Below are 8,842 nucleotides of genomic sequence, written 5' to 3'. Positions count from 1 at the left end.
CGAGCTTGTTTGCGAGTAGTTCCCGAAAGTATCGGCATTTTATAGAAAAAATATTGACCAAATGAATTTATTTTGACTTGTGACTTGCTTCCTCCGTTCAATAATGATGTTTAATTCCTAGTTCACGTTTAACAATGCACATTTCATATCATATTCTTAAAACGTTGTAAATATGGGCTTTCAAGGCTAAATTATAGAACAAGAGTTATAACAATTACTTAGTCTTAATCGAGCTTGTTAAACTAAATGATCCTTAATTAATTACCTTTATAACAAAATTTTATATATTTCTTTAATTTGATGCAAGGTTCTTCAATATTTCAACATAAATTATCTTTACGAATATTGACGAGTCGAGCATGAAATTGTTCGAGCTTGGCTAGTTTATTTAAGGAGCTTAATTTGTTTATTCAAGTTTGTTTATTAACTTAAAAAATAAGTTTGACCGATTCTTGATTGGGTTTGTTCGTGAGTTGCTCATCCTAAGTTTCTCTCCTATTGTAAAAATATTTGAAATGGAAATCAGATATCGATTTTGCATATTAGTTTAAGTATATAAAAAAAAACAAAAGGACACCACCACCACCAAAAATGTCAATCTATATTTTGTTTTGGAAAATCCTAAAAATCACGAACAAGGACTTTGTTCTTGACTTTGTGTGTTGGTAATGTCCAATCTACATTGTTGGTAGTTTCCTTAAACAATTTTTAAATATAAACAATTCTTAAATTTCTAGGTTATTTTCTTATAATTTTTATTCAAGTTTACCTTTATTTCTTATATTTTGGCTTAATTAGGTTTTAGATTCTTTAGATTTTATTTGACTATTTTGATTTAGTTGTCATATAGCTTAATTTATCATTTAGATCTGCATTACGGATTTTTCTAGTTCTTTTATTCAAAATTAGAGTTATAAAATCAATTTATTTATTAAAATTCAAAAGTGTAGTTGTTGAATGTATTTCTGTGTTCAAATTCGAAATTATAGTTGTTGAATGAGTTTCTTTGAGCTTGTTTTTGAAAATTCAATTTGGGCCAACTATAATTTGTTAACATCGTTAGTTAAACTAATGAAGCTACAAAATATGAAACAAAGTTAAAATTAAAAAAAAAGTATAGTAAAATATCCTAGAAAAGAAGTATTTATATATAAAAATTGTTTAAGGTAACTACCAACAATGTAGATGGACACTACCAACACATAAAGTTAAGAATAAAGTCATTGTTCGTGTTTTGGTAATTTCAATATATTTTATGCTCTCCAAGTTAGTTGTAAATTATTTTGTCAATTTTGAATATTCAATCGACTTAATCTAAAATTAAAGGTTTTTTTATGTTTTCCCATCGCAAAAAAAATAATCTCGTGAGTGATATAAATGAAAATCTTTTAAATAATTATCTTAAAAGCTTAAACAAATTAATCTATAAATGGAAATTAAACAAATAGACTATAGATATATTATAGCATAAACTTTTATCTTTTTATTTTTGAGGGTATAAAAATAAACGCCAAAAAATCTCAAAAAAAAAGTTTTCATCAAGGCTTCAACCCCGAACCTAAATGTCAATAATACTTTAGAAATTGTGAAACCACCAAGGCACAATTATTTTTTGTGTGATAAGTTACAGATTTTTGTTATATAGCAAACCTATACTTGGGAACCTCAAAAAATAATGTTGTTCGGGCCTGAATTGCCCGCCCAGTATTCTGCCTTCCGTCCCACCGCCACCACCGAACTACCGCCATCTATCTTCGCAACCACCACCAACGAACTACCCCCATCACAACCACGTCCCTACCACCAGCACGCGGTCAACCACGTCCCAACACTAGTGGAAAAAGGGTCATTTGCATCGCACATTTAAGTGCATTTGCGTCGCACATTGTGCGTGGCAAAAGCTCTCGACGCAAATGACCCTTATTTGCGTCGCACATTAAGCAAATGTGCGAGGCAAATGACTTTTCAGGCACCATGTTGAAAAGTCATTTGCCACGCACATTAGCTTAATGTGCGTTGCAAATGACTTTTCAGGCGCCAAAAAATAAGTCATTTGCCACGCACAATAGCTTAATGTGCGACGCAAATGACAATTTGAGCACCAAAAAAGTAAGTCATTTGCCTCGCACAATAGCTTAATGTGCGACGCAAATGACTTTGAAATTTGTAAAAAAAATAGGTTCCATTTTACTATATATATATATATATATATATATATATATATATATATATATATATATATATATATATATATATATATATATATATATATATATAGTAAAATGAAACCTATTAAATAGAACCACATCAAATCAATAAGACTAAATACATAAAGGCAGTACCTTCATAAATCTTACAATACAAAAGCTTGAAATATCTACAACAATGTATTCCATCTAACGGTTTCTCTTGACACCCAACAAAAAAAAAAAATAGTTGCTGCCCAGAATCTTCTAGTGTTTCCCTTGCTTCTAATATTAGTTGGGGGGTCTGCTTACGTATAACAGAGATTGTTCGTTAGAGATTGTATCTCATCAGCTGAGAATTTGTTATCGTCCCAGAGAACATGGTAATGAGCTGGTCTGCTGGTTCCCTGAAGAAAACGGTTGTGCTATTTGTTATTTCTAAAGAAAAAATGTAAGCTATCTATAACTCTATTAAAACTCGCTGAAAAACTCACCTGAATACCAGCATGACTGCATAGAAAGAAATCAAAATCGGTTGGGTGACATATTTTAGTATCTACCACTGTGCCTGCAATGTCATGAATTCAATGTTATCAAACATCATCAGAAAAAGGCACCTAATTACATTAAAAAAAATTATGAATCTGCTAAAACGTAACATATGACAGTCAATTCGACAACTCTGATGAATGGCAAGATTTACCGTGTAGGAAATAATACCAACACCAAAACCTTCCAGCAGTCGCCCCATGTACAGAAATGAGGTATCCTATAGATGGTTCAACAATACAGAAATGATACGACCAGCCAACCAATCAATAATATTTGGTATTGAAGATAAACAAATAGCACAATGCTCGTTTATATAGCTCACTTACTCTCGAAAATGATACGACCAACCATCCAATGATATTTGGGATTGAAGCAATCATCAGTGACTGCAATTAATTAAAAACAGGAAATCATAATTAAAAAAAAAATACAGTACAACAGACATTGTTATGACTTATGAACATCTGTTAATGTTCATATCAAGTAGGACCCTTTTTAAGAGACAACAATGGGTGACAATGACACAAATTCTATATGTTAAAAACCATCAATAAATTGCAGGAAAGGGATAAAATTTCATACCCCTTTGCGCCCAATGTATTCAGAAATCTGACCACTAGCAATTGCACCAACCATTGCTCCCACATTAGCCAATGATCTAAACAAGGAGAACTGCCACCTCCATCAATACAATCACAAGTTAAATGGAAAAACAATCAATCATCTGATATATGTTGTTGGGAATTTTACATAAACGCAAGTCAAAATCTAATGATCATCAAGTTACATGGGTGCTGAAGTATAAAGCAGCAAGACAAACTGCAATTCAGCAAGACAAAGTGCTTGTATGGAAATTTCCATATAAAGCAAGCAAATCATTCCAACTAAGAAACTACAATCATCAGGATATACATGCCATGGCAGACGATTATTAAAGAAATAACATAAATTGGATGTCTGGTATCTCATATCTCATAAGGTTGGACCTCAGCTCAAAATAACCCCTAGAAAAATCAATTTTTCCACAGAAACAGGAACACCAATCAAACTTCCACCATGTTTACATAAATCAAGCTATTTAGTCTTAAGAACGAAAATGGAGACACAATCGTCAACCATTCATCATAAATCCAGTTCAATTTCCACTCAAAGTCAAGTTCAATCACAATAAAACAGAATCAAGAACATTAATCAAAAAGTAAAATGAGCAAACTCAATAGAATTCAATCGAAAATCCAAAATTACATAAACTGAAGTTCAAAACCCTAACTAAATGAAGAATGAAGGAGACAGATGGAAGCATTACAAAATTCTCACCTCCGACTAACAGTCCCGCCTCCTTCCTCCACCTCGCCGCCGTCAATTTAGTTTCTCCAGAAACCTCCGCCGTCAAGCTTCCCTTTCCAAGGATTTCGAAATAGATGCTTCGATTGCGACAGTAGCAAGGGTGCGACGCCGGCGGTTTCAATGACGCTTCCACCTCCGACACCCTCCTCCACCTCTTCTACGACCCCGATTCTCCCTCTTCCGTTGTCGAAACCTATCATAAAGAATTGAAGAATCAAAAACTTAAACAAAAGTGAAAGTTCTAAAACCTAAAAGAATTGAAGAAAGGAGGAAAGAGATGGAAGACTTACCTCATTTACAAACCGAATTTTTTTGCAAGAACCTTGCCGGAGGAAAATTTGAGAGGTGAGGTTGAGGAGAGAGAGGCAGAAACTGGATCGGGTTTGAGGAGAGAGGAAGAAGCAGGGAGTTTAGGAGAGAGAGAGTATTTGAGGAGAGAGGTAGAATTAGGAGAGAGTGTGTTTGAGGAGAGAGGTAGAAACCCATTGACACGTCCGAATTTTTTTTACCTCATTTGCGTCGCAGAATTACTAATCTGCGACGCAGATGACTCTTAGAGTCATCTGCGTCGCAGATTAGTAAATCTGCGACGCAAATGAGGTAATATTTTGCGTCGCATTATTACTAATCTGCGACGCAAATGACTCTAAGATGATCTTAGAGTCATTTGCGTCACAGATTAGTAATTCTGCGACGCAAATGACTAATTTTAATGCTTAAAACTGTCAATTGCGTCACATGTTTAAATGTGCGAGGCAAATGTGGTGATGCAAATGATTGTTTTTCCACTAGTGCAACCACCACCACAAGTTCAACTACGTCCTAACCACCAGCGTAACTTCCGCCGGCTTTCCTTCGCAACCACCAGCACCTCCCAATCTCTGTTCGCATCTCCTTACCACCCTGCATCTCGATATGTTCGCACGGAACAACCCACCAGCCACCGTTCTGCAAGACCACCCAACCACCGTTCTCTGAGACTACCCAACCACCGTTCTCCGAGACCACCCAACCACCGTTCTCCGCGAACCACCCTTCCGCCGTCCACACTACCACTGAGAGAGAAATTTTTTGGGAATTTTAGTAGAGAGATATTTTTGGGTAATTTTAGGAGAGAGAAAATTTTGGGAATTTTTTGTAAGGAGAGAGAAAATTTTGGGAATTTTTTGTGAGGAGAGAGAAAATTTTGGGTTTTCTTAACAAAATTGAGAGATGAAATTTGGAGAACCGCCAAAATAATTGAATTTGGGGAACTTAAATTTTGAGGAACCGCCAATTGTGCGTGAGTGTACTTTTCGTCACAGTAAATCAAGGTAACTACCAACAACTTAGATGGAACTATCCAAAACAAGATATGATTGATATTTTTGATGGCTAGTATATTGGTATTGTCCATATATCTTGTTAGTTGTTACCATGAATACTTGTTAGATCTAAGTTTTTCAAAATAAGTGTTTTTTCCCATTTGTTTTCAATTAATATGGAAAACCAATATATGATTTCCATTTCAAATTGTTCACAATAGTAGAGCAAATGAGCCTATACTTCGCGAACTACTCGCAAACAAGCTCTGTCAAAACTCATCGAAACTCGTTTGTTAAGTTAATAAACGTACAATCTTGAACAAATAATGTAAGATTGTTGTAATTGAAAAAAGCTCGAGCAACTTCATTATCGACTCGTTAACATCCGTGAACAATTCATTTGAATTCGTTTTTAAGCGTTCCGTGTTTAAATTGAAATTAAAGTTATCGTTACTATTAAAATTTAGCAATAATTGTTATGTTGAAATATTGAAAAACCTTGCATTAAATTAAATGGATATATAAAATTTTGTTATAAAGGTAGTTTAAGGTCGTTTAGTTTTAGCAAAGTCGATTAAAACTAAGTAATTGCTCCCATTCTTGTTCTATAATATAGCCTGGAAAACCCCTATTTTTACAAAATTTTAAGAATATGATATGAAATGTGCATTGTTAGACATGAAATAGAAATTGAAACATCATTATTGAACCGAAGAATCATGTCACAATTCAAAACAAGCTCATATTCCGGCTAACTTGGCTAAAACCCCTCGGCATTATCATATGTAAGGTACGTGCTCGGGAGCCAAGTGAGAACGATTTTGAGCTTGTTGTTTGACTTGTGACATGCTTCCTCCGTTCAATATTGATGTTTAAATTTCTACTTCATGTTTAACAATGGACATTTCATATCATATTCTTAAAATGTTGTAAATTTGGGTTTTCAAGCCTAAATTAGAACAAGAGTTAGAATAATTACTTAGTTTCATCGAGTTTATTAAAATATTTCATTTGATTTGATGCAAGGTTCTTCAATATTTCAACATAAAAACCATGGATAAATTTTAATAGTAACTAGGACTTTAATTTCAATTTAAACACGGGACGCTTATAAATGAATTCAAACAAATTGTTCAATAACGTTAATGAGTCGAGAATGAATTGTTCGAGCTTGGTTCATTTACTTCACAAGCTTACATTTTTGTTCAAGCTTGCTTATTAACTTAACAAATGAGTTTGGATGAGTTTTAACCGAGCTTGTTTGCGAATACCATGCGAAAGTATCGACTCCTTTGCTCCCCTATTTTAAATGATTTGAAATGTAAATCATATATTGGTTTTGTATATTAATTGAAGTATATTAACTGAAAACAAATGGGAGCAAAACACCTATTTTTAAATAATTAGATCTGAAAAGTATTCATGGTAACTACTAACAACATATATGGACATTACCAACATACTAGCCACCAACAATGTCAATTATATCTTGTTTTGGATAGCTTCCATCTATGTTGTTGGTAGTTACCTTAACTTACTAATACAAAAAGTACACGAACTTACAATTGGCGTTTCAACAAATTTAAGTTCCTCAAATTCAAGTATTTTAGCGGTTCTCAAAATTTTCATCTACAATTTTGTTAAAAACCCAAAACTTTCTCTCTCCTCACAAAATTTAACAAAAAATTTCTCTCTCCTAAAATCCCCAAATTTCTCTCTCTTTTAAAATTCCCAAAATGTTCTCTCTCCTAAAATTCATCAAACAATTTTCCTCTCCTAAAATTTCCCAAAGTATTATTAACTCAAATTATTTTTCTGAAACGAATTTAAGTTTTAAATTTACAATTTCAATTTGAGTGTTGAAGCTCACTACTAATTTTCTTTGAATTTGCGTGGTTGAAGGTTCATTCTGGTTTTCCCAAAATTTAGATCTAACTATTGCACATGTAGTGTGTATTTGTTTTAGATCTGTAAATAAAAGTTGTAGTATATGTCTAGCTTCTTAGGATTTTTTTTGGAGTTTACAACTATTTGAACTTTAAGGCCATTGAAGCTACTGCATACTGAGAGTATGAGGGAGAAGATGATGAACAGTGCGTTGAAAAGGAAAATACGATAAGAACTGTTGATTTTACAATTAATTATAGAACTATGGTCACTACCAAATAATAGGTTGGACATGACCAACCAAGCCATCGTTGTAGTGAAGATTGGCAATGACCATGTATATAATTGGTAGTTACCTAAATTAATTTGGGCAAAGCTACACGTATGTTTTCGATTGACTTTTTTACATAGGTCCAAGCCCAAATTCATATCACTCCATATTATTAGAAGAGATTTAATTTAGAGAATTTTAGGAGAGAGAAAAATATGGGGAATTTTAGGAGAGAGAAAGTTTTGGGAAATTTTTGTGAGCAGAGAGAAATTTTTTGGTTTTTAACAAACTTGTAATTATATACTTTTTATGCATTAAAACAAATAAAAATAATAATTAAGTTTATAAATTATATTTAAAACACAAATAAGAAAAACAAAAAAGTAATTAAAAGCTTAACAAATTAAGTTATAGATGAAAATTAAAAGTGAAAATTAAAATGAAAACTAAATTAAGAAAAATAAGGATGGATACTATGCATATTGTGTTTGGATACTATCCATGGATGATGTAGGTAATATCTATAAGAACATAAGGATGATAACGTACATCCATAAGAAAATGGTTAATTCTTAGTTCTAAAAATAGTTGCTTTTTGGTAATGTCCTTATATTTTCTTGCAAGTTACCTTAAACAAATTATTATAATATAAATTTTATAACATTAATCTCACGAGTGATTCACTATTCAAGTTAATTGCTATATGTTCAAGGGATTATATTTATTGAATTGAAATAAGATAACAGTACGTTAAAAGTTAGATATTTGATTAAAAGAATATTAAAAGTAATTTCCAAAAGATTTATCTTTTTATTTTAAAATATAAATATCAAAAATAAAAATACAAAAAATAGAAAATATATTTGTCAATAAATTATATAAAAAATTATTATTTATATCATTCACGAGATTAATTTTATTTTTCGTAATTTATTTTCATTTTAATTTTCATTTACTACCTCCGTTCCTTAATGTTCTTTACGATTACTATTTGCACGGAATTCAATGCAATATTTAACGACTTATATATCCATTTTCGTATGTGAAAAAATTATAAAAAATTGATATTTTGAAAATACATAACGAGACCAATCTAACAAGATTTTACATGATAACATTTTGATGTATGTAACAGTGGGAATCCACGGTCAAAGTTTTCATACTTTAGACACATATTCCAAAGCGTAAAGAACATTAAGGAACAGAGGTAGTATATCTTAATAAATAAAAAACATTGTTGTTAATATTTGCGATGGTAAATGTCCGTCTATATTCTTGGTAGTTACCTTAAACTA

The 8,842-nt window shown here is 32.1% G+C and overlaps 1 long non-coding RNA gene across 1 annotated transcript; it reads right to left on the bottom strand.

Moving 5' to 3' along the window:
- Positions 1–2,307: 2,307 nt before the first annotated feature.
- On the bottom strand, positions 2,308–2,950 carry LOC130469257 (uncharacterized). Its single transcript, XR_008929680.1, has 3 exons — positions 2,890–2,950; positions 2,681–2,754; positions 2,308–2,593 (listed from the first exon to the last, which is right to left on the bottom strand). It is a non-coding gene; the product is annotated as an uncharacterized lncRNA (long non-coding RNA).
- Positions 2,951–8,842: the final 5,892 nt, after the last annotated feature.

The sequence above is a fragment of the Spinacia oleracea genome, chromosome 3, assembly GCF_020520425.1.
Source record: "Spinacia oleracea cultivar Varoflay chromosome 3, BTI_SOV_V1, whole genome shotgun sequence".
Lineage (NCBI taxonomy): Eukaryota > Viridiplantae > Streptophyta > Magnoliopsida > Caryophyllales > Amaranthaceae > Spinacia > Spinacia oleracea.
Note: the sequence above shows the minus strand (reverse complement) of the source record. Positions and strands in the feature narration are given on the sequence as shown.